Raw genomic sequence first — 26,742 nt, forward strand, 5'->3', positions numbered from 1 at the left:
AGCGTAACTGAAAGGCTTCACTTTTCAGTATGTGTTATTTCGTCGAAATGTGAAAAAGTCATTTGTTCAGTGCGTTGAAAATGTCTGAATTTATACCAAGTAAATCGCATTAGCGGGAAGTTTTCCTTTTGACTTTAGTTTGAAGAAAATGGCAGATAAAGGTCATCGAATATGCGTGAAGTTTATAACAACAAGCTTATGCTCCTAGTTTCGACGTTTTAAAAGTGGTGATTTTGACACCGAAAACAAGGAGCGTTCTGGACAGCCAAAACAATTTAATGGCGAGGATTCGAAAGCCATATTCGATGAAACCATAAATGGGGTCGCTATCGACTTCAGTTGATGCATTTCAGTCGAGAACTGTGCGATAAAATGGTCGGAATACGAGCAAAGACACAACAATGATATTCTTCAGCATGACAACGCTCGACCACATGTTGCAAAATCCGTGAAAATATACTTGAACACATTAAAATCGAAAATGTTACCCCACCCTCATATTCTCTAGAACATGCTCCTTCTGATTACCACTTGTGCCGATATACAATTTGTAACCTACCTGAGCAGCACTTCAGATTTTTTGGAGACACCAAGAATTAGGTCGACTCTTGTATATCATCAAAAGTTATATGGTTTTTTTCAAGATAGAATCCCAAAATTAGCTGAAAGGTATAAAAAAGTAACGGCTATCGAAGGAAAATTGTAAAAAAAATACTCTAAAACTAATTTATAGGTTATAGAAACTATAAAAGCAAAGAATCACTTTGCGGCCATTCCAAGATATAATATCAAATATCCTTTTGACTAACCTAAAGGGGATGAAATACATTTGGAAATAAAAACAAACCATTTACGTATTATTATTTATAAATACTATTTCATTACAAGAGCTAACTACAATTTTCTTATTACACTGGTATATAAAATGTGTATTTTAAGTATAGGTAATATCTAATATTAAAAAAAAAAATCAAAAAATAAAGTTTCTAAAAAAAATATGACGTATAATAACGTAAATGTAATATATATTATTAAAAATATGTTTGACGATTTCGGTGGTCGTTATTGAGTTCCGGTTCTGATAAAACGTCCACAAAATATTGTCGCAAACCCGAAGGCCTAACGTAGTGTAAAACGCAAGCTCATCGATCCGGACCGGGAGCCAGAATTTAGAATTTGCCAAGTATTTAGTTAACCGTTCCGTAAACGAGGTTTGCATTATTATCAACCCCGATATTCTGGTTATTAACATTTTAGAATTTAAATGCTTTTCGGAATATTATTAAGGTTGAACTCTACCTGAAAATTGTCGATATATGCATAATACACATTGTTTTGCGGTGGATATATTACAGATGCACGATTGATTTCATTGGAGCATATTGTGCTCTACAGATGTGCTGTAATATTGATATTAAATTTTGGCATAGCAAATGAAGCAAATATTTTCTTAAATTTTACGTTTTCATTAAAAACCCCAATATTTCCCATCTTTTTCACTTTTATTATATACATCGCTAAAGTGATACCATATAAGTTATTCAACGTGTAAGGTTTAAAAACAAAAACCTCTGTTTTACTTTAAAACAACTTAATTGTATAAAAAATGGTGGAAACCTTTTCAACCGGAAGCCCAAATGATACTGAGGTCTTGATCATATTTTATCAACACATATTCTGGTCTAATATAAACAGTGTTTTTATAAATATTAAGAAAAATAGAAGTTGAATTATAAATACGCAAAAATTGCACTTAGTGCAACAAAAGTGTATATAATGCCAGAAAACAGCATTCAACATTCAACGAGAATATTTACACACGAATCCCAGAATTTTGAATGATGAATGTACTCGTATAAATATTTTTCTGTTCAATGTGTATATAGATCTATGTTGTCATGGATTTCGCACAAGGTGCTACAAGTGATACAAGGTGAGATCTGTTTTTAGACTATGTACATATATTCGATACACTGGATCTCAAAACGTTTCGGTCGGAAAATGTTTTATGAAAAAGGTCAGTGGTAACTATTAACAATCATAAAACAAAACTAAATTAATAATTCAGAATGGGATTATTATAAAATAAACAATCGTAAATTTTTCAAAAATGTTATTTTGTCAATGGTAACTGGCGCTTGTGAAACTAAAAAAATTGTAAATTTTTCTGTTACTAATAAAATAATAGGTTACTGTACATAGTTGTAAAATAGTCGTAAAAGTTAACACATTTAGGTTAACTATTACCAAAGAAATTTTAAAATTACTATACTATGTATAGAACAAATGTTATCAAAATATTAAATTAATAAATAATTACAGTGAAAAAAATATAATTATTAAAATATTTTATTCGGCTAATGCTTCTTAGAAATTAATATGATAATCTCGAGCCAATGTCATTGTAACTTTGAAATGATATCATCAAATTATTGGTGCTTCATATACATATAGCAGACTTTGAATTCATATTACATCTTGTAGTGGGGAAAAGGAGTCGGTGATTTATTGAAATTGGAAGTATCTATGGTCTAAACAGAGAAAAGACCACCGACTTACTCATTATATATTTATAATAAAAGTGTAAGAAATTAATGAAAAATGTTTTAGATTTAAATTCAAACTATTTCTATATTCTTTATAATTTCACAAACATAGTTACCAAATTACTATCATATTACTAATAGATACAAGTTTGAATAATCCCAATGTTAAATATTAATAATTTATGTTACTACCCGGTGAAATTCATCGGACGCACCGCATCTGGTATTACTAACAGTGCTTTTAGCAAGTGATAAATGTGTCCTTGAATCTTATTATTTTATTAATTTGTTTCTGATACATTATTATTATTATTCTATCATATACATAAATTTGATTGAATTTTTATAGTATATTACCTTTTTTATTTTTCATTATGTTTTAATGATTATTCTTTTTTTTTTGATGATGTCATTTTTACTAACGATATGAACATTTATGATGGTCAACAACTTTCGAGTAATAATTAGAAGCATTATTTCTATAACCAACTTATTACTTAATTGAATCATTCGCCACCAGAAACACCCTTATAAAAACAATAACAATTTTGTTTCACAAATAGAAAAATTAGTTATGTCAATATAAATGTTATGAATATCATAACGTTATATTGTAGGGATGACAACGTGCGATAAATAAATTGAGAAAAGGTTTCATGTGTACTAACAAAAACTACAACTGCAATCAAGAGAATATCGTGCTAGAGCCCAGATTGACGAAGCCACTCCAAAATAAATCGATAATTAAGATCATATTGCTAACTTCCTTGAGGAGATTAAATTAGGACTGAGCAACTTAGTATTTTATAGAAACTTATAAACAAATATTTTATTTATTTATTTTTTAATTTACTTTACTTTTTAAAATTACTTTAAATTATAAATTAACTAAAAATTTAATAATTATACATAATATTATTTACATCGAAAAGGGCTTTAAAATTCATATTAAATAAACCCATTTTCTAGAAATGTTTTGGAACATTGCTTGTTTGCATCTATGTTAAAAAAATATTTTAGTCCATATTTGTAAATATTGTCTCATATATCCTTTTGTGTAAAAACATATAAAAGGAAGCTTTTCGAAACTCTTATTCCTATAAGTGTAGTTTTGCTTCGAGTATATAATAACGCTCTATTTTTGCATTACAGCTTAAGTGCATTTTCATTTGAAAATTGTTTGTATACATAAAAGCGCTCTCTGCTTCCACCACTATTATTATAATATTGTTTGAAAAATCTGTATAGTTTTATTATTCTTTTCTACAATTTTTAAAACTAACAAGTAAGGGAAATTTTATGATAACAAACATAATGTAAACATTAACATATAACTTATTATATTAGCATATTTCGTCGTTATTACAGATATTATAATTAATAAGATTTATTTAAAAAATATATTATAAAACTATACAAATATATAGAATAAAAACATGTACGATTGGAATTATAGTTACCAATAAACATACTTACAATGATTCACTGGAAACTGTAAATAACTTACAGTTGATAATGGCATTATTGTTTTTGTTATAAATAATCACAAATATTAAGCTCTAAGTCCATGACTCGAAGATTAGTTTTTTTATTTTGTATAAGTTCTTATTGTATAGTAACTATTAATATATACTGTATTTATGGCAACAACTTAAAGTTACAGATTCAAGTTGTTTAATTTTATTTTTTTTAAAATTATATCTTACATTATATATGCTTAATATAAACACAAGCAAGGTAAGTACGGCATTAATTCATCAGTATGTATTTACCAAATTAAAATAATACTAATCTACTAAAATTACTGAATCTAAAGTTAAAAATACACTTATGGCGAGAATCTACAAAATGCAATACATACCTTAAATCAGCATGAACGGAGACTTTGATTGAAATCGACATCTGAGGCAATCGATTATTTTTAGCAAGAATCTACCGTTAAGAAGACTGCTTGAATAATATAATATAGATGGTTATTGAAGATATTCTTCTTATTTACTGTTACGTTTCTGCTGATTTGACTTCTCTGTTGATGTAATGGCGATTCTGTGGTTGATTATCTGCAGATGCGAGGAAGGTTTTGTTATGGAAAAGAAGACTGTTTATCGGATAGAATTAGAAAGTTTTGATCTGAAAAAGTAAGAGAGTGTTGTTCTGCAGAGTGAGAGATAACAACCTATCCAATTATGACATTTTCACCTCGGTAAAGACGTACGTTTTAAAATTTTATGATATTAAAGATTTTCATGGATTTTAAGATCAGCATTATCTTGATGGTCATCTGTTTATTGCGACCACCGTAGATCTTCCATCGGGTTAAAATCGTGACATACCTTGTTTGGTCCTGCACTCATCTCTTCTCAAATTTTTGCTTAATAACCCTGAAAACTTATATGTCTTTTCTCCTGTCATATTATTTGTTATATCTTATCTCTTTTTGTCATATTTCTTAGTACGTATAATTGCCTAATAAACTGTTCAAAATATATATTTTATATATGATAATAAAGTAAACCCCTAAAACCGTATACATACGTATTTAGATATGTATTATTTAGAACGATATATATTTACAAGAATTCATATATATTACTATATGTGTTGCAACAGTTTGTATATTTCATCACTAATAAAAGTTATTAGATACATTTTATAAAAAATAGTAACGCAAATATTATACAAGAATTAAATTTATTTTTAGAAAAGGATTCAAAAAATATAGAATTTTGTAATGTATAAATTTATATGAGTTGAATCGTAGTTGGCAACATACCAACAGACTTGCAGTGTTTCGCTTCAAATAACTCGCTGGTTAATATGGACCGCTGATAGTTCTTTACAGACGCTTGTCATAAAAAGCCAGTTAGTAATGTTATAAATGTTTCAAGGGATTAGAAATTATCTTTAGTATGCTGGTATTATAGTACATAAACTAATATATATATATATATATATATATATATATATATATATATATATATATATATATATATATATATATATATATATATATATATTAAACGGTATTTCTTAAAAATATGTAACTGCAATATTACAACAAATAGTAGTATCATTTTTTCTAATTAGGATTTATCTACATTCAGAATAGCCCGGTTTTTAGATAAAACCTATCGACTAGGAAGTTAAAGATATCCCAGAAGATATCCAGTTCTGAATGTTTACTGGCATGGAGATTGGTTTTGTGATGGAGAAGCAGAAGGCAACAGGACGGTCCTCCTTCTGCTGTAAATTTAAATATAAATTATAAATGTATGTTTATGATTGTTTGTAGTTATGATTGTCCTTAGGTAAAAGTGTAAAACCCGATAAAGAAAACCATGTCAGTAACAAGCCTGGATAAGATTAGATGTCTTATGGGGTGATTTCTAAACTCACTCACTAATCATTAGGCCTAATTCCGAGAATCGTGGTTCAGAGCTCAGATTAAGCAGTAGGTCTAGTTCAAATAGACCCAAGGTCAAGGTGACAGGACGGTCCGTCCTACTATTGCGATAGTCGCGGGTTCAAATCCTGTTGGGGCATTGTCGTAAATTTATGTTTGTGATTGTCCGAAAGGGAAGAGTGAAAAATCCAACAACGAAAATGATCCCTGTTACGCTAGTAACCAGATTGGGTAAGACCGGATATTTTGGGTTAATCTCCAAGTTGGTCACTCGGCGGTCGGTAAAACCGACTATACGTATATAGTGTTCTTGATAGTTAAAGAAAAAACTTATGATGTTTACCAACAGATCGAGTAAACATATTTATAACTATAAAGAGTTTATTTTGTAGCCAAAGTGGTGCAATGGGACACTTAGAGCTGATATTATTTTTTTGTTTTGATCTGGCCTATATATGAACATATATTTATTTTTGTATTGATGATTATCGCTTGGTAAGAAAATAACTATTCAAATCACGGTAATAATCAGGCTGATTATGATCGGATGTTGGGCAGTGTCTATCTTGGTCATTCACCAGTCGGGTTCAGATAAATAGTTGTTCATAAAAATTAGATTCTAAAATATATTTAAATTTTGATGCCGCGTCACTAAAACAACTAGTTCTCCGAAAATAATTTAAATTTTGAAAAATTCTCTTAAGGGCATATCTTTAAAGGTTAAGCTTTGCAAATAGATTTCTTCTAATTTCTAGTCTATAATATCACTTTAATTAGCAGCTTGGCAACTGCAGTTAATAAAAGAACAGGGAATTCTTCCAAGGCATGTATATACATAAATGGATATAGATATACTTAAAATTCTTATTGTAATTTGCTTTATAAGACACTGTAAAATCCGACAAGGAACAACCGGATATCTTCTGAGGTGGCCTATAATTGGCTGAGGAGGCTTAATGGTGAGCACCACGGTTCGAAACCTATCTTAAGAAGTAGTTCCAGTCCATATAAATCATAGTATACTCTAAGTATAAAATTTAATAAAAATCTGTTAATGAAGCTTGAATTCTATAATGTGTAGATGATACCAGCCCATGTATTAGTTTCCCCAAAGGCCGAATATCTAGTGAACTAATTACATTTTTAATAATTTGATTAATTAAAATTGTTATATGTATAAAAGAAAATAAATCTAAACACTAAATAAAGAATTAAACGATTAGACACAGTGTATCAGAATTATTTGTATTCCATTGCCATTTCTAAATGATATAATCATAATTCAATCCATGGACAGTCGGAAATACTATCATATATCCTGAACAAGCTTTCGACAAGACTAAATGACAAACATCCCAAATAACAAACTAGGCCCCATCATAAAACACGCGTTAAAGAAAACGAGGAAAGAGGGCAAGATATATAGTGTATTACCTTAATTAAAACATTTCTGTATTTCTGACATCCAGGCAAAAAAATAATCCCGATATTAATAAGTCTAATTAATAGAGAGAACTGAGGGTAACACGGAGATTTTTTTCGTATTAATTAAATCCTAAGATAAACTCTTTCCGTAAATCGTACGAAATCTCACCCACTCCATTCTTTGAAATCTACTTTGTTTTAAAACGAATGCATTTTTCTCACTTAATTCAACGCCTGTCCATTATTAATTGCTTTCCTTGGCGGAAAAAAGTGCATTTTGCAAGGTCCGTTTTGTTTCGAGATAAATGGACCGGCGTCCAGACGCATTATTTATTTTCCGAAAAGGATTTTTATCTTATTTTTATTCCGGGATAGGGATTAATAAGAACATGCTCTTAGGGAAACCATTAGTTATTCCGGACGAAATATATCGCTGGATTTATGGAAATTTTTAAAGCTGGAAAGTGCTTCGAGGTCACCATGGAAACCTTATACTATCTGCCTTAAGGGGATAATTTCAATGTACTACAGATATGACGTTTACCATGTAAAATGGAATCGCTCAGAAGTTATAGCGTACTATTAATCTTATAATGAAGGCATGTAATATCCATTAACTTATTATAGTAGATAATAATGAAACGTCATGGTTAACGATGAATATTTTATCATCCATATTTTAAATTAAGGGTTTTTCATTAGGGCTTTGAATAAGTAATCGCTGTTGCTTCATTAAGATTAATGATTTGTTTTTAAAAAATCTCATAATATTATTCAAATTTTATAGTCCATTCAAGAAAGCTTTCACAAATTGTATCTGTTTATGTATAACAGCTAGTTGTTTGTAATTCAGATTGAGTAATATATAAAATGTAGTTTAGGGTACATTATATGGCTCAGTGAATGGAGGTAAAACGAAATGAAACAGTAGTTGTTTACATGATGTGACCGTTATTTATTGATATAATAGAAATGTGAAAAATATAAGTAACAGAAAAAAGGGCTGGCAGCGGTGTTATCTGTTGACGAGTTTTGGGCAATCGATGGTGGCACGTCTGAACTGAACTATGGTCAGTGATTGAATGATGAAAGAACCCTTCACTAACATCCCAGATAAACGTCTCGAGGTTGCCAGATATTCGATGTAGTATATTAGTTGGCAGTGTTTGCACCTCCCCCCACCCGTGTTCAACATCTCAAGATCTCTACAATAGAAAGCATAAAATTGCAATTGCCGTTCGCAGAACAAAAATAGTTTGTACATCCTTTGACACTAAAAGGATATTCGAAAATTAATAATAAAATAAATGTAATCTATATATTAATAGACTTAGCGAACATGTTGTCTTCCTTTTTAAGGAAGACGGAAGCACCGGGACATTTGAAATTTGACACGGTTTAAGCTTATACGGAAGAAAATATCAATATTTAGGCCTAATATTTTTGTATAATATGCACCGCAAATAAATATATTCTAATAAAATATAAAACACCTAAATCAAGCAACCAGGAATAACTATCACATCGATATCGTGAGGGTAGCCTTGTTGGCTAAGAGTTTAGTTTACCGATAATAACATTATAGGACCGAATCTCGCTGGGGCTAAAGGTATTTTAAAAAAGTTTATAAAATAAAATAAAATATGCTGTTCGTTAAAATGAAGCGAGGGTTTAAAGTCACTAAGTAACACGACTACAAATAAATAAATTCAAAAAATATATATTTAAACAGTTATTTTAGGATTTTGCCAACACACTGCCAACTCCAACTCTTATACGGTATATTATTCGTCTTTTCTGTTGTACACAAATAAACAAAGCCGGCTTGGTGGCGCAATGGTAAAGGCGATGGAACGGTCCTCCGGCATGGTCGCAAATTTATGTTTGTGATTGTTTAAAAGTTGTGAATATTCTAGGCAAGAGTGTAAAATCCGACAAGGAAAATGATCCCAGTCACGCCAGTAACCAGGCCGGATGTCTTCTGGCATGATTTCTAAAGTTGGTCACTCGCCGGTCGGTAAGCTTAATGTGGTTCTGTAATATATATATATATATATATATATATATATATATATATATATATATATATATATATATACCCCAAAATGCAGACAGGTAATTTTGAATCGAATGACAAATTCAAAAACGGAAAATGGTTAAAACATTATTAATCGATGATATTTAATTTTGAGCAGTGTTATTTTAATTTTGCATTACTTCCAATTATTCTCTAATTGTTAATTGATATGGTTCTGAAGACATAGTATATTATTGTACTAAAGATAATTCTAAATATTGTTAGGAATTTTCTGTATATTTTAGTGGTATTAACTTATTAATAATTTCAGCCTTCATTAGTATATGCATTTTTTAACAGAGCACTAACCAAAAACTGCAGGTAATAAATGCGTTAATATGTGCATAGAAATGAGCTTAAATAAATGTTCTACAAAATATTAACAGTTATACAAATTTTAGATAATTAGTTTCATAGATTTCTAAATTCTCATTTAGTTATTAGTTTCCATGTTGTACATAAGATAAAACAGAAAGCAATAGATAAATAAAAGTCGCAGAAGACAAATTAAAGATGAGCTATCAGTAAGGGAGAGATTGAAGAGTGAAACAAATTAATTAAAATTTAAGTTAGTTTTTTAATCAGCCTGGTGTATTTATAGCTGTTGTAATATAACATATATTTTAAATGAGAAATATGGATAAAATATAAGGACTATGTGAATACATAAATGATGTAATAAAAATATGCAGGAGTTAAAGTGAAACTAACTGCATAATTTGCAGAGATGGAACACATAGGACAAATAGAAGGAATTATAAATTATTGACAGTACATTTGCAAAATTAGTAATATTAAAGCTTTGATAAATATTAAGGTGTTTAATGATTAATGTAATAAGATATGTGACTATATGACAATTTATTCTTCGAACTTTGTATGAATTATTTTGATTATTTACTTTATTGGAAAATCAAAAGTTTGGACATTCCTTTAATATACATTTCCAAATTGTAAAAACTAAATTACCTAATTGTGTTAGTTATTGTTTTGATATTCATGCTAAAGTCAAATATAAATTTCAAAAATAGTTTAATCATATACGTTTTGTTTTAATATACAAACATTTAATATTCCATACATATGTTCACAACATAAAGTAAGAAGTTGTTACTGTTCTGAAAATAATTTTACTTATGATACCTTGTTTTAATGTTTAGTCGCGTATTAATTGTTAATTATAAATACTTTGTTGATTATAGAGAGTTAATAGAAATATGATTTAATTAGATGCAATTTAAAAAGTGTTAGTGAGTGTCTAGTTCTCGAGATAGTTTGAATATATTTTAGTTTGTTTTAATATACAGATATTTTAATTTTAACATTAATATTAATGTGATGTATCAAGTACATTTCTGATCTTATATTGAAAAATCTGTGAAAACAAGTTTTTGTAACATTTTTAAATTAATCGTTTTACACTATTATAGAGTTATATGAAAGAAATATGTTTAATTTAATACGTTGTGGTTGAATTTCGGTCATAGGGTAGTAGAAGTTAGTAGTAGACCATAGTAGTTAGTAATTATTCTCTCTATCTTCAAGTATAAATTCCTTCCATATTTTTCGGGCTTCGCTAAGTCTTCTTGCTTCTGTCGGGGTTTACTCCTCTGATTCATTCATCGCAAATTCGCTTAGGTCGCCCTTTGATTTTTCTTCTCTCTGTCCTTGCTTCGTATATTCTGTCTACCTGCATTGCGGCCTCTATGTACTGTAAATGTCCCCTACAGCTATGTTCTCTAGTTTCTATGAACTCTTCCATTCATTTAGTATTTTTTATTTCTGCCCATCTTTATTACACTTCTTCTAAGATATATAATTTTTTCTGTTTGTATGTTATTTTTGTCTGTCTTTGGGAATACCCTAGTTTGGCAGCAAACTATTTGGTTGCTCTACAAATTGCCTTGCATACATGTACACACCTTATATGCTATGTATAGTTTTGTTTGATATTTCTTTTTTATTTATGAATATAGAGTGAAGTAAAAATGCATGGTTTTTCTCATTCTTAAGCTCATTTCCAAATCATGGTTTCTGTTGCTATCGATTTATATACTTAGATATTTAAATACATTTACCTCTTCTAGTTGTATATTTGGTGCCTCTGGCTCTCATATAACTCAGAACTTTCCATAACCATAACTTTTTTTATTCATTATCATTACATATCCCTCTTAATATCAGTCCACCCTTTTACGATTATCTGTAGGTTTTCGGTGCATCGTGATTTTTTACCGCTATGTGATCTGCAAAGACTCCTATCTAGGTTTCTAGATTTTCCATATTTTTATACCCCGTATGTAGTCCTAAACATAGTTTCAGTCCATAATAATCATCTAAATTGTGAGAGGATAGATGAAAATAAGTTATAGGTGGCAAAGAAGATATATATAAAGTATTTTTATTACACAAGTGCCGCCTGAAGCGAATGCAGTAAATTCAACATTCCATTGAACAATTTTATTTTAATGTTGTCTTGATAATTTCTCAACTAGACAATTATATCTAGTTATCAGGTAAAGGTCGTCCGGTTGTCAAACATATGTAAAATTCTTGAAAACAACAGTAATAAGAGGTTATAACTTCAACCTATAAACTATTGTGGCTGTATAATTAACTGTAGTTTTTGATGTACTATAATATTAAAATAAATTATATTTGATAACATTTTTTATTCATTATTTTATTTAGATTATAACTTTGTTTTAGGTCAAAGACAAAATAAACTAAAACCCTGTGTTGATATGACAACATTGGGAAGTTTTGACGTGACAAATTCAGATGACGTATCTACAAGAAAACTTTGAATAGACTATATTTTTTTCTTATATGGAATCTAAACAGCAATGATAATTTAGTAAAAAAAATTGAAAATGGGTGGCTAGGGATTAACAATTCTTTAAAACACATCTTTTTAATCTTCACAAAACCATTTAGATTATGTACAAAATTTCTCATAACGATAAATATTTTTATGATTTTATGAACAATTTAACAACACCAAACTCATGTTTGTAGTTTCATTTATCTTTAAATTTATAACCAGCCATCTTTCAGGCATACGATATTTATGACCGTACTTTTGTAAAATGTTAATACAACGTAATCTTCAATTTAATATATTGCGACACGTGGATTGCGACATTCAGGACGTTCATGTAAATCAGAATTAACGTAATATTGATTGTCTGTCTCGATCGAATCCACCCTTGTTCTATCTCGCAAACCAAGGGCCCGGTTTACTTTCTATATTGTGTAATCTGTCAATATTAAAACAAAATTTGAATTAAAACTCTCTTCTGTATATATTTAAAATATTTATTTATCTGAATATTAAAAAAAAAAAAGCTTATTTAATTGAATTTACATAATATTTTAATGAACGAAACCCGCGACATCTTAGTATTAATTAGTGTGAACTGATGAAATGGCTCATTCTAGAGGAGACATCTCTCAATATTTTATTGATATATTTTCGATAGTATGACAAAACCATTATTTTTTTACTGTGTTTATATAATACCATGCTAATATTTTGTTGAATACCTTGTATGAACTACACAGCATTTGCAGATAATATTCCAATTTTCTGCTTTAATTGTAAAAGAATTGCAGCTAAAGTGTTTTATATACTATTAGAAATTTATAGTGCCAATTTTTTAACAGATAAATCATGTAGACTTCTGAAGTTTAAGAATGACCACTGTATGGATGAAGCTTCAGTTTGGCCAGTCAAATTATAATTTTTCAAGTATAATTTGTCATATCAAAGGCTAGTTTTCGCAATTATTACAAGTTTTTGCAATTATAGGAGTTACGCCCAGGGACTTTAAGTTTACTGAAATACATAATTTAAAAATAAGACGATTTTTCACTTCATTAAAAGACAATAAATATTCAATTACATATGAATATTCGACGACAAACTCAAGGAAGAAAAAAACCATCAGCACAGATCATAACTGATTCGTTTATGATCTACATTACAAGAAACAAAGACAAATTTGTTTTTCCACATCATAAGGCATGACCCACTGTTGCTGTATTTATCGGACTTTCCTCATCTTGATTACTTGATCCAATAGGTGTAGTAGACTTGTTAGACTGCTCCATTCAGATACATTAGTGAATGGTGAAAATTACGAAAAATTGTCTGGGACTTGATAAAGATTGTTAGCGATAGACAATACTTGACTATAAACAAACCAACTAGATCGATAATGTGTAGATCAAAAATTTTAAATATTTCCTGTTTATTCGTGACACACGAAACGAATGTAAAAACATTTTACCAGTATTTTTGATTGATATTTCACGAAAAAATGTATAACATTAATAATTGATTCAGGTCTATTGAACGCTGTAATATTAAAATAATCATGCTGAATACAGAAACTTTTCAACAACCATATTTCAAATTACCTAGATATTTTGCTGTGAAGTACAGCAAAGTTTTTAATTTAATTATCGTTAATTATGTTATTAATGTTAATTATTCAGAACAATATTCGCTAATAATCAGTAACCGGAAGACCTTTGTCTTTGCCTAGTTAATTAGGTAATTATCTTTTGTGCTAATAGTATTAACTTTTCGGAATAATTACGGCATAATATCATCATAATGGAAAAAATGTAAAATTTAAATAGAATTTTCCATAAAACCCCAATTTAAAGTTGAAATATGTTGATTTTAAAATCTAATTTTAGTCTAATTTGCAGTTCAGTGGAATTAGTTAATTTACAGTTACAAAATATAAAATAAAGGTAATGTTAGGACTGAGAATATGTTTTGTAGTTAAATTTATTAGGCAGTTGAAGTGGTTTTTCAGTTCTTTGATAGGCTACTGTTATTTTGAATAGTTGATAATAGATTGAATAGTTTATGCTAATTTCCTTTGGACAGTTCTCTATTTATATTTATATAATGTTATCTAAACAAACAGTGTTTTTTCAGATCTGCGAATATTCAAACAAGCAAAACGCAATTTGCAGGAAATTATGATGCCCCTGTGTAAGAATATAATGTGCAAAACAACGAAATATTGCTAGAAAAACTAAAATTGATGATATTTTGCTTGAAATGAGAATTTGTAGGTATATATTTTTAAACAAAATTATCGAAAATAAGAAAATCTAGTTAATTACGCAAACAAATGAATGTTATATAATTATATTGTAGCCTTTAATATATTCTGGTTCAGTTTGTAAAATTGTTTCTGGTATTGAAAAGTTGAATGGGTACGAAATAACTTTAATATGATGATTTCAATAAAGGGATGATTATATATAGGAAGGAATGATTATTAATGAATGATAATAAGTAATATGGTTCTGGAGATATAATATATCATTATAGCAGAGGCAATTATAAAGATTATTAAAATTGTTCTGTAAATTTTAGTGGTATTAATTTCTGATTAATTTCAGATTTCATTAGTAAATACACTTCTTAATATAGTACCAGCCGAATATTACAGGTAATGAATTTATTAATTTGTGAATCAAGAGTTAAAATGAATGTTGCAAGGATTATCTAACAATTATAAAATAACTTCATGGAATTTTAATGAATTTTAATAGCAGTACATAAGCAAAAGTCATAGAACTCAAACTAAGAATCAGCAAAGGCGAGATCGAATAGTGGAAAAAATAAGCAAAGAACGATACAATTTTAATTAAAAATTTAGGCAGGGAAACCATTCTTTTAATCAATATTTACTGTTTTTGCAATACATATTTTAGGTTAGAGAAATAGGAAAATTATAATGACTGTATGAAGCAAATGAAAATATGCGGTAGTTAAAATGAAATGCATTGATAAATATAAGGTATAATTATATTTGATGCTGTGAATTTATTATATTTCTATAAATCTTACCTCTAATTCGCTCAAAGTTATTCTGTACATACGTAATTTAAATTTGTGGCATCAAAACGTCCCATCAACTCTGGGTTTTAGTTCAGTTTGGCTTTGACATACAAGAAATTCTAGTCCAAATAAAATAATTGAACAAAAATGTTATCATATATATTAACATTATAGTACATCTAAAACTACAGTTAATTATACAACCACAATAGGTTATAGATTAGTTCTAACCTCTTATCACTATTGCTTTCAATAATTTTGCACACGTCTGATAACCGGATAGATTTGACAGGCTCATTCATTTACATGTTCGAACTAATCAAACAGCATTGTGTCTTTTTTCAACTAGAATTAAATGAGAAGGAAAATATTGTCTGATTCTAAAGCGAATTTACAAATTGCGGCAGGCAATACATTAAACATCTTGAAGACGTATGTATAAAAAACTTTGAATAGACCATACGATACTTTGTTATAATGTTCAGTGAAGTAGTAATTTAAACTTATCAATATTGTGTTGATTATTGGAACTTAATAGAAATTAGATTTAATTAAAGGCAAAAATTTAGTAAATGTTATTTCTTGAAATAGTTACCATTACATGTACATACATGTCATTTTTAAATTATTTCCTTTAATCTATTATTAGAGAATCATGATTAACTTAATGCATTATTATTTTTGATTTTCAGGGTGATCACTAATACATATTATTATACAGGAATATACTTTCATACTAAAACTAAATGTTTATAATATATTTGACTTTTAATCTGGCATAATAAAATTCTAATTTTTTAACTAGACCTCATTTTTATTTTGTAGTAACTAAATTCACGAGAGGACGTCATTGCGCTAAGTTCCAAATAGGTTTTGAGAATTAAATATTCTAATCTGCGAGCGTCAGTCCCGCTTAGTACAGATCACCGAGTCGTGCATCTTCTTAATCTGTATACCCCCAATGTTTTGTTTTTATTTTTAATTAAAAACTTTTGCGGATTAAGCCGTTTAAATATTAGTCGAGGTGTTGGAGCTTTTAGACAACCAGAGAGGCGAAATCTCTTCAACCCTTCGTTAACGAGTCTTAAGTAATTAATAACATAAACAGACACCCGGTAACGACTAAGCGGGCTCAAAGTGAAGCGGCTCAGACGTCCGAAACTTTAACGATAGACGATTCTAAAACGCTATATAAAGTAAATTTTTTATGGGCGACTGAGTTTTTTTCCTGTTGAGTGGGGTAAGTAAAGGAACGTAATTTTCTACTTTTAAATATTTTATTCAGGTGTTTTATGGTTTGTCGTTTACCCGAGAAAGTAATTAATTCCAACTTTATATTTGGGTTCGCTTTTTACTAGGTTATTCTTTTTTTAACACAAGTAAACCTTTATTCTAGAATACTATGTATTTGACTTTTAACTAAAACATTTTAATGAAGGTTAAATAATGAAAAAAATTAGTGTGAATTAATTTTCTTTTACAATGAATTTTTCTACCGAACATATAATCTATTGAACAGGGGTTTTGGTACGACAGCATCTTTTATTAAATCAATTTCCTGCCGTATTGGCCGAACGAAATCATCTTGAAAGCTTGGGATATTATTCAGAAAATATATCACCAGTGGTGGATTAGCAAAATCAAGCAATTGCTGAGTTAAAAAATTTCAAGCACATGGAAGGTGTTACTAGTTTACTTATTGATATGGGGACCAAGTGGCTGCTTAGTGTATCAAGTAGCGTTAACTCAAACTTAATTGGACTTTAAAATTTGATTTTAAAATTAACATATTTCAATTTAAAAATCCAATTTTAGTCTAAATTGCAATTCAGTGGAAATAATTAATTTACAGTTACAAAATATAAAATAAACATAATGTTAGGACTTGAGAATATGTTATGTAGTTAAATTTAATTATTAAGCAGTTGAAGCTGTTTTTCTGTTCTTTGGTAGACTACTGTTATTTTGAATAGTTGATAGTAGATTGAATAGTTTATGCTAATTTCCTTTGAACAGTTCTCAATTTATACTCATATAATATTATCTAAACAAACAGTGTTTTTCAGATCTGCAAATAACCAAATAAGCATTTACATTAGTAAATACATTTCTTAATATAGTATCAGCCCAATATTACAGGTAATAAATATATTAATTTGTGAATCAAGAGTTAAAATGAATGTTGCAAAGATTATCTAACAATTATAAAATAACTTCATGGAATTTCTTAGACTTCATAGGTTATTCTTTTTTTAACACAAGTAAACCTTTATTCTAAAATACTATGTTTTTGACCTGTTACTAAAACATTTTAATTAAGGTCAAATAATGAAAAAAATTAGTGTGAATTAATTTTATTTTACACTGAATTTTTCACATGAACATATAATCTATTGAACAGGAGTTTTGGTACGACAGCATCTTTTATTAAATCAATTTCCTGCCGTATTGGCCGAACGAAACCATCTTGAAGGCTTGGGATATTACTCAGAAAATATATCACCACTGGTGGATTAACAAAATCAAGCAATTGCTGAGTTAAAAAATTTCAAGCACATGGAAGATGTTACTAGTTTACTTATTGATATGGGGACCAAGTGGCTGCTTAGTGTAACAAGTAACCTTAACTCAAAATTGCATATTACACACATATAGACAGTACTTGTCTCCATGGACTTTCTGAACCTCCCACATTACACTTAAGGCAAAGCCATTGCTCTAATATAAATAAATGATTTTTTATCTGTAATTAGGGACAGCAAGAAACTTTCTACCTGGCTTGAAGACAGAATGGTTCATTACTAAAAAATTACACATCCAGGGACCACCATCTTTTTCATCACAAATTGTTGAACTCCTAGTATATTAGCAATTGGCTCAGTTGATTTCATAGTCGGGCGAAAAACAATTATCGAGTACTGAGAATATATTCCTTCAAGATCTGAACCTGGCAAATTTAATATGTTTGAATTATTGTTTTATTGTTTGCCCATAGGTTAATTGAGGATGTGTTCCTTTTAAAGGAGTATCGTGCTCTAATTGTGTGGTGATAACATTTATCGCCCCAATATGTAGCCACATTTTAATATTAACAGTGAGCTAAAAGAATGTCTACAGTTTAGCTAAATAATTTAATATAATATGAGCATACAACTTAACACTGTTATGAACACTTAATATATTTTATAATACTATTATTGTATATTTGTACATTCTAATATTATTAAGATTGTTTATTTAATAAACAATATTAATAATACTAAGATTAGATCAGTAAATATGTAATCTACTTTATCGTTTAAACTTAGTCTTAAATTTTGATTTCATAAAATAACACATTTTCTTCAATAATAAATCTAATTGGGAAATAAAGTATTAAGTGTAACCAAAACCTGGTATATTAATGCAGTAATTAATTTATTAAAAAGACACAAATATGCCTGAAAATGTTACTTACTTATACAGTATTTGATTTATTGAAGATATACCTTTTAGATATAAAATAATAATTAAATGAGTTTTAGAGAGAAACTGTTGCTTAAAGGACGCATTAATTAACTTCGGGCCTGCAGTTTATTTAAGGAAAAAAGGTTGGGCAACATCGATTGTTGATCTGCAGCATGCAGCATGATGACTATGTAGTAAATGAACGTGTATAATTATTTTTGAACTGTCATGTGTAATGAAGATTTGGTTGTCAAAGACAATTAATTATCAATCGTTTTAACAAATCACCATTGTTTTCAAGATGGAAAATCAATACTATCGATTTACTGAAATCCTTTTTGTTGTAATTTGGTTTTAAAGATAAGTTATGCAATCAAGGTTTTTCATCATTTGAAGAAAAACGTAGTCGTCTGGTTCGAAATGTATTTTAGTTCTTGGAAATGTGATTCGAAAATAGGTATATATCATTATTTTATCATTTATTTTTTGTATGTATTTTTCTAATTTGAATTAAATGATTTAGCTTGGCTTATGGATTCTTCTCTTAACTATAAATTAGATATTTAGTTTAATGTCTTTGACAATTTTCAAATGATCCAAATTATAATTATATAAATTTATGTTAAAATAATGTATAAGTAAAGGCTTCAATTATTTTTCAAAGATTGTTGTGCAAACATATATTTTTCTGTAATAAAATGTTACGATATGTGACATCCTCATAAATTATTTTTAGTTATTAGGCTAAATATACTTTTCTTAAACTTTTTTCGTATTTCACATCTAAAAATTGCACATTTCATGGTACATAGAATGTAGAGCCAATTTTCAAATTCTCTAAATTTGAATTATATGATATACAAATATAGGGTTCAATTATTCTATAAAGATTGTTGCGAAAACGTATATTTTTCTAACAAAAAAGGACGATATATGACATCCTCATAAATTATTATTACTTAGTTCACAATATAAACTTTTCTTAATTTTGTTTCGTATTTCATATCTAAAAGTTCTAGTTCATATTAATAATGCAGAGCATTTTAAAAGGAGTAGTATCGATCATATTCAACATCCATGAGAATCGATTTAATTTAAAACTATATTCCGATCAGTCTTTCTCTAGAACAATGAAAAATGCAGTCGTAAAATTGCTATTGGACTCGTATATATAGTATAAAGTTATAGCATAGCACTATAATATCAGGTTGGAATCCCATTAACACTCTAAAAAGTAATAGTGTTCCTTATGAAAGAAAATCGATATTTTTATACGGATCTATAGTTTCTGGTTCATACACCGGTTTATATAATATTAATTTATTTTTATTCCCGACAATTTTCGATATTAGATACAATAGTATAGTATCTATTTTCACAACAGTTTTTGTTAAATATGCATTACAGCGCATTTTAATTAAAAACCACATAACAAAACTGTATACTTAAATATACCAAATTTACTAAATTAGATATACTAAATTTGGTATTTGATAATAACTGTATTTTATGAAATAGTTGTTCTATTCTGCTATTTGAATCCATAGATTATTATATTTTAGTGTATGGAAGATATACTCCAGCTATCCAAACATTCAAAAACTGTTTCAGTTATGAATATTAATTATAGTGATTTTTAGCAAAATCTATTTTATTAGATGCTTTCGTATATTGTGCATAAATAAGTACTAAATAATTTAAACTAAATTTTAAATTTGAGTGTTTTGACATTTTCCTAACTAAAATATTAATTTATCATTTAACTTTATTGAGTTATTTAGTATGGGAGCTTCAATCCTGGAACGTCTAAAATTATATTTTCAATATATATTCATTTATTTTGTTCAGTTAAAACAATTTAAAGACAATGAATTGTCAAACAGATTGTACTAAAATGCATACTTTCAGATATCTTAGCATTTCCAGACGTTAACATATAATGACAAAGATCCAAAGGGAGTAAAAATGGCCACCGTACTAACTAAATGAATATGCCGAAATGTTTCAATGGTTTAATCGATGTGCAAATAAAAAGATGAGTTTTCTCTATCGTGTTGTGACTGGTAGTGAAGAATGACAATTATTATTATGACAATTTTAAGTGAATGCAGCATGTGTTTGTGCAGCACGTTCAGCCATATTGACATGGAAACGGAATATTTATGGTCATGACGTCTTGCTGTGCTGTGGTTATAGTACCAACAAGATATACTATATTATAAACTACTAAACCTGAATAAAACTTTTACTGCAGGTGTCCTCCTATATTAAGTAAAGGAATTGATGATATATTCTTGCAAAAAGAGCAGCATATCGAGTAACAGACACAAAGTTATCCTATTGCATGAGAACGCTTGGATATATATTGAAAGAGTTCTGACCACCGAGCAAGTGGCCTGTTGACCACTTGCTCGGATCGATGCGGCATGGCTTGGCTGCAAGATACCCAAATATGCACCGATGACTCAATCACAATCAAACTATCAAAAAGAAGCGAAGAAATTACTTTATATAACTTACTTAAATACTTAAATTACTTAAATAATTCATAATTTACAAACGTTTCTCGATAAATGCCTTCCTAAAATGAAAATATATTCAGAATACATGCATGCACCTAATAAAATTAAATATTATATCAAATATGCACTATAATGTGTAACTATGTTCTGTATATATAGAACAGGCAGTTATAAACCAACAATAATGGTGTTGAATAATTCTATTAGTATTTCGTGTTAAATGTATATATTCAGCTATTTCAAATAACACTCGTATTTCTGAATTACGTTATCTCGTTTGGGTAACTCTGCCACTAAATGCAATTATGTCGTTCTACATTATACAAAATGAGTGCAGAAATACTTTGCTATGAACTTTTCTCTTTAGAGATGTAACAGACGTATCACGCACTAACAGTATTGTGTTAATATAATTTGCAGGCATAACTAATAAGCGTATGGCGATATATTGGGGTGTTAGACTGAATTTTAAATATTACTCTAATACCCCAATTACATTTACGCACGTTGATTGGCTTGATTTATAAAGACAAATATGGCTCTTATAGAAACAAATCGACTCCATAACATATGTTACCAATAAATAATGATATGTATATTCGATAGTTTTGTGAGAGTGACATGATAATCATAGGCGAAGATAAGTTACAAGTAATATTAAATTATTTAGAAATATTTTCCGATGTATTTCGATTTTTTTAGATTGACTACTGGTATATAAATCTAACCTATATATTTAAATTTAAATTAAAGACGAATAAAAGTTTTACTTTAATTTTATAATGAAAAAACCTAAAAGGGTTGTAATATTTATTAATTTATTGATCTGTTTTCAATCGTTGTATGTTTAAGCGCATCATTACCTCAAGTGTAAACATTTGACAATCCAAAAAAAATGCCATTTTCATAGTAATATTTAGCAAATTTAATGCGGAAAAATTAATCATATGCTTTTGGAAAATAGTAGCCGGATGGATATTTTTTTAATAATCGGTATCCTTAACAGGAAGTTGCTCCTATTGCTGCGATAGTTACGGATTCGAATCTCGCGGGAGCATGGTAGTAAATTGATGGTGGTGATCGTTTATAATTGTCATTACTAAAATATTTAAGAGGTGAACGGGTTTAAAATTTATATACATACATACATATTTTCAATTTACCTGATATATAACATCATTTGCTGAGAAACCGGAATGAATGTTGCTGCTGGTTTATTTGATTATTATAAAAATCACGATTACTTAGCATAACTTCAAAACAAGATAGTATTGTGATTGAAATGAATGATGTAGCTTTCTAATAAAATTTTTGAACACACTCACTCACTCGATTTGCTAGGAATTGTATCGCAGAACAATTAGAAAATCATGCCAGAAACTTTCAAAGCACACAACCAAAAAACGAACAAGCTTGTAGATTTTTAACAGAATCTTAAATGTCTATATTATTATATTATTATTTCTATACAGATATGTGCTATATCACATTTTTATAATTGACTAAATAATTGTCATTTCAATTTAATGTATTAAAATTTACCAAGAAAGCTCAGAGCCAACTTGGGTTTGCTTCTCATATAAAAAAATTGCGAATTCTAAAATCGGCAAGCTAAATTGTATATGTCTATGGTTAAAACTTAACTTAAACTACTATCATTAAATATAGACTTCGCTTCTCAAGTATCTACGAGTATCTACTTCTCAACCAATCCCCGTATTTGGTACCACACGACAAATATACCTCACCTAGTCTTGCCACGGATGTCGATTGGCTATAAACTTTATGATATTTTTTTGGGCCGGTTCATTGTTTGTTCCTAACAAATAGCCGATTTCTCTACAGCCAAGTCTGTGAGGAATTTGGTTATATCTGACAAATATTTTTATTTGCTTGTTCAAATGTTGTTTCTTAAATGTGAACTGCTTGTTGCATATTGATCTTTTCGATATCCATTTATATGTATATGTTAAGCTAAAATGGAAATAAATGAATACTACCAATCATTAAATAAATTAACTATAAATAAATTCTGTTTAATTTTGTAACAATGTTTGTTTGATATGTTTCTATGTTCAATATAATTTAATAATATTTAAATATATTACTCAACTATTATGTAAAAAGCCAGATTGGTAATTTCATTAGTAATGGTAACAGGTCAGTCCTCTACAGCTGGATGAGTTTGAATCTCTGTGAATGGTTGTAAATGTACGTATGTGAATGATTCTGATAGTGAGTATTCACTGGCAAGATTGTTAAAACTAACCAGGAAAACCATTCCTGTCACTAAAAATAGTAGGTAGGTGAGACCGGATATATTTCTGCAATGATCTTTAAAATTCCAAGAGAAAGGCATGGCTAAAAATCGTACACATGCATAATACATTGAAAATATGATATATATATACACATACAAATTAATCCCTATTTTTGGTTTATTAAGTGATTATCATAACGAGATCGGCTTTACCGATTTCATTCATCATTTATTAAAGTTTTTCTATGATAGCGACAGTTTAACAAATGTCACTTACCTGCTTTATCGGTCGGCATATAACTACCAAAAAGGTACGTTAAGTTCTTAGTGTACAGTTAATTCGATCTGAATATTTATACAATTTTGATTTTTTGTTGAGTAAGTTATTCTATTGCAATTAGTTCACCGTAATCGCGACTTATATTAAATGTTTAATTTAATATCGATTTTTAGTAAATTTTGATAGCACATATTATTTTATACATGATTATACAGAAATATTAAGGGAGTCAATTTTATATTTTGATTTTGGTTCTTCAAAATGCCACCGATTAGACGTTCCAACTTAGGTCTCAGAAATTTCAATGCTGCAAGTCAAAAATATATATGAGCAAGTCAAACTGACCAGCAACGTGAAGCGCCAATTGAAACTGAACGGAATCAAAATAAATAACGTAGAAACATTTCGCCTAATATCTGTCGAACTGCATTCAATTATAATCACTTACAGTTCACAGCAGATAATTGCTATTGGACCAATGGACTGTGTGTGACGTCTGAAAAATTAGTCTCTTGATTTTTGTTGAGCCAGCAGGCAAATGAGATTGGATTGGATTTTTTTTAAACTGACCTCCTGGCACAACCAATAAATTGTTCTAAATAATACCTATTATACCTATATATATATATATATATATATATATATATATATATATATATATATATATATATATATATATATATATATACTACTAATACTATATATTAATCTATATATATATATATATACGTATACGGAATATCTACGTTTGTTTATGCCTTTTGTGCGTTCATTATTTGTGATCAGCTTGCCTTGTCGGAACAATTGGCTATCGCAGAATTCCTCGAATGGATAGAAGTTGAAGTTTTAACTGCAGTTTGAGTGCTGAATGAGCTGTTTAACTGAACTCCAACAAAATATCTCCAACATCTGATGAAACAAGTACAAGTGCAATTTTATTTTGCCATCGAACCGTTGCTAAAATCATTGACATTAAAAAAAAAATTGAGTTACACCATCTAAAGAAGTAAGTAAACATTATCGTCAGTTCCATTATTTACAACCTTCATTAGGCATCATCAGCATATTTTGTAACTCATTTAAAATGGTAACGTTTCTTTAAACGGTTTCTCTATAATATCTTGGAATCGTATTGGGTTTCGCATCCCAACTCTTGATTAAATACGTTGTGTACTGGGTGTTCAGTTAAATTCAATTAAATCAAAATTAATTTGAATTTCTTCGTTCAAATGATAAAAAACCATCAACATTATTTACTGCCGCGACAGAAAATAAAACTAACAATATTGCATCAAAAAGAATTAAAATAGACACAAAAGAAAAGATTTCAATATTCAACAGGTCTTTTAATCAATGAAATTGAACCGAACATGTATTTCCATTCCTTTTGAATCCAAAAGGCGAAGATTTCTTCATGACGCTTGTCTTGTCCTTTTAAACAGCCCCAAAATTGAAAAGCTCCTTCCCGGGCGTACATCTGTAGGAATTTTCGTTTTGTTTTTATTTCCCAGACGAACGGAATTAAACTGGGAAAGTCACGTCTTAAAATAAAATATTGCGTGAATAATCGCGGAATTTTCAATTAAAAACCATTTTTGTTAAACGTCTGACAATGTACAGTTGTAATGGTAATATTAAATTTATTAAAATTGAAATTTAATGCGGTAAAAATGTTTGCTATTCAGGCTTTAATTTTATTATTAACTTCCAACGTTTAATTTTATAAATTATTATATTGGGAATGTTTTCATCGTGCCAATGCAAGTTCTTTAAGTGTAATTTTATTAAATTCGAATTAAAATATTTTATGTGATGTTAAAAGGATCTCAGTTTATTCCATAAATTTCAAAATATCGCTAAAATATTTATAAATGATACTAATTATATTTACATTAAATATTTATAAATATACTTTATACTGACGCATGACCTAATTTTAGATTCTAGGAAAACTATAGCTGTCGTCTCAGAATGTATATTTCTCACATTAGTACTGCATTTTAGTACTGGCCGATGATAATTTCATGAATTCCATAGCCACTATATGAAAGAATATCTTATCCCGTCTGCCTCTTTATATAATTGCTGTTTGCTGACAGCATTGCCAATTTTGTGTTAATTGTATTTTTTAGGAATTGCCATGCTTTTTCTCGGCTGTTCTTTTGCATCGTATATCCTATCTAATGAAACATCCAATGTACGTCAACAAAATTATGATATTAGCATGTCACAGTGTTTCTGACATAATAGATTACTGATATAAATAAACTCAGATTACAGTTAATTATACATCTACAATAGTTTGTACGTTAGGGCTGTTTTATTATATCACATTTTATTATATTAAATATTTTCTATACTACCCACGAGTTCTAAACGCGTTTCTTGTACTGATAGCTCTTGGAGGCTTAATCCACCTAATTAGCAATTGTCATTAGAGAGCGTTTCCTTCGTTGCTATATTTTTTTGTCAAGTAATTTTAAAATCGCTCTATTTCTCATTAATTTCTTCTGTCACCACCTGTGTACATTTTTCTTCATAAAATTAGATTTATTCAGTGCATTCTCCCTAATGTATTTTTCATATCTGCAAAATAGTTAGCATTTATTATACACTCATATCTATGAACATCAATCTTTCACCGCTCTAAAATAATTTTTTTTACAGTTTTCATGAATCAATTAGAGACTTACCTATAGTTGTTTTCACTCTCGTCACCCTGGCTTGGTAATTATCACTATTAGATATGTTAATAATCCGACATCCCAAAAATTTCATTCTGTCGCTAATACTTTCGTCACTACTCAAGTCAATAACTATATAACTAATTTATAATCTATCAATCACACAACACTACTGATTCCACCATTTGTCGACTTCTTTTTCTGTGTGTCTGATGGAGTCTCCTCAAAC

General features: G+C 28.8%; 1 protein-coding gene across 1 annotated transcript in view; it reads left to right on the forward strand.

Annotated features, from left to right (window-relative positions):
• The window catches only part of LOC143193639 (uncharacterized), a 191,176-nt gene that overhangs the window by 157,086 nt on the left and 7,348 nt on the right, over window positions 1-26,742 (forward strand). The gene's annotated exons all lie outside the window — the stretch shown is intronic.

The sequence above is a fragment of the Rhynchophorus ferrugineus genome, unplaced genomic scaffold (assembly GCF_030347505.1).
Source record: "Rhynchophorus ferrugineus isolate W39M unplaced genomic scaffold, kcgeb_rfMv2 rfM3, whole genome shotgun sequence".
Lineage (NCBI taxonomy): Eukaryota > Metazoa > Arthropoda > Insecta > Coleoptera > Curculionidae > Rhynchophorus > Rhynchophorus ferrugineus.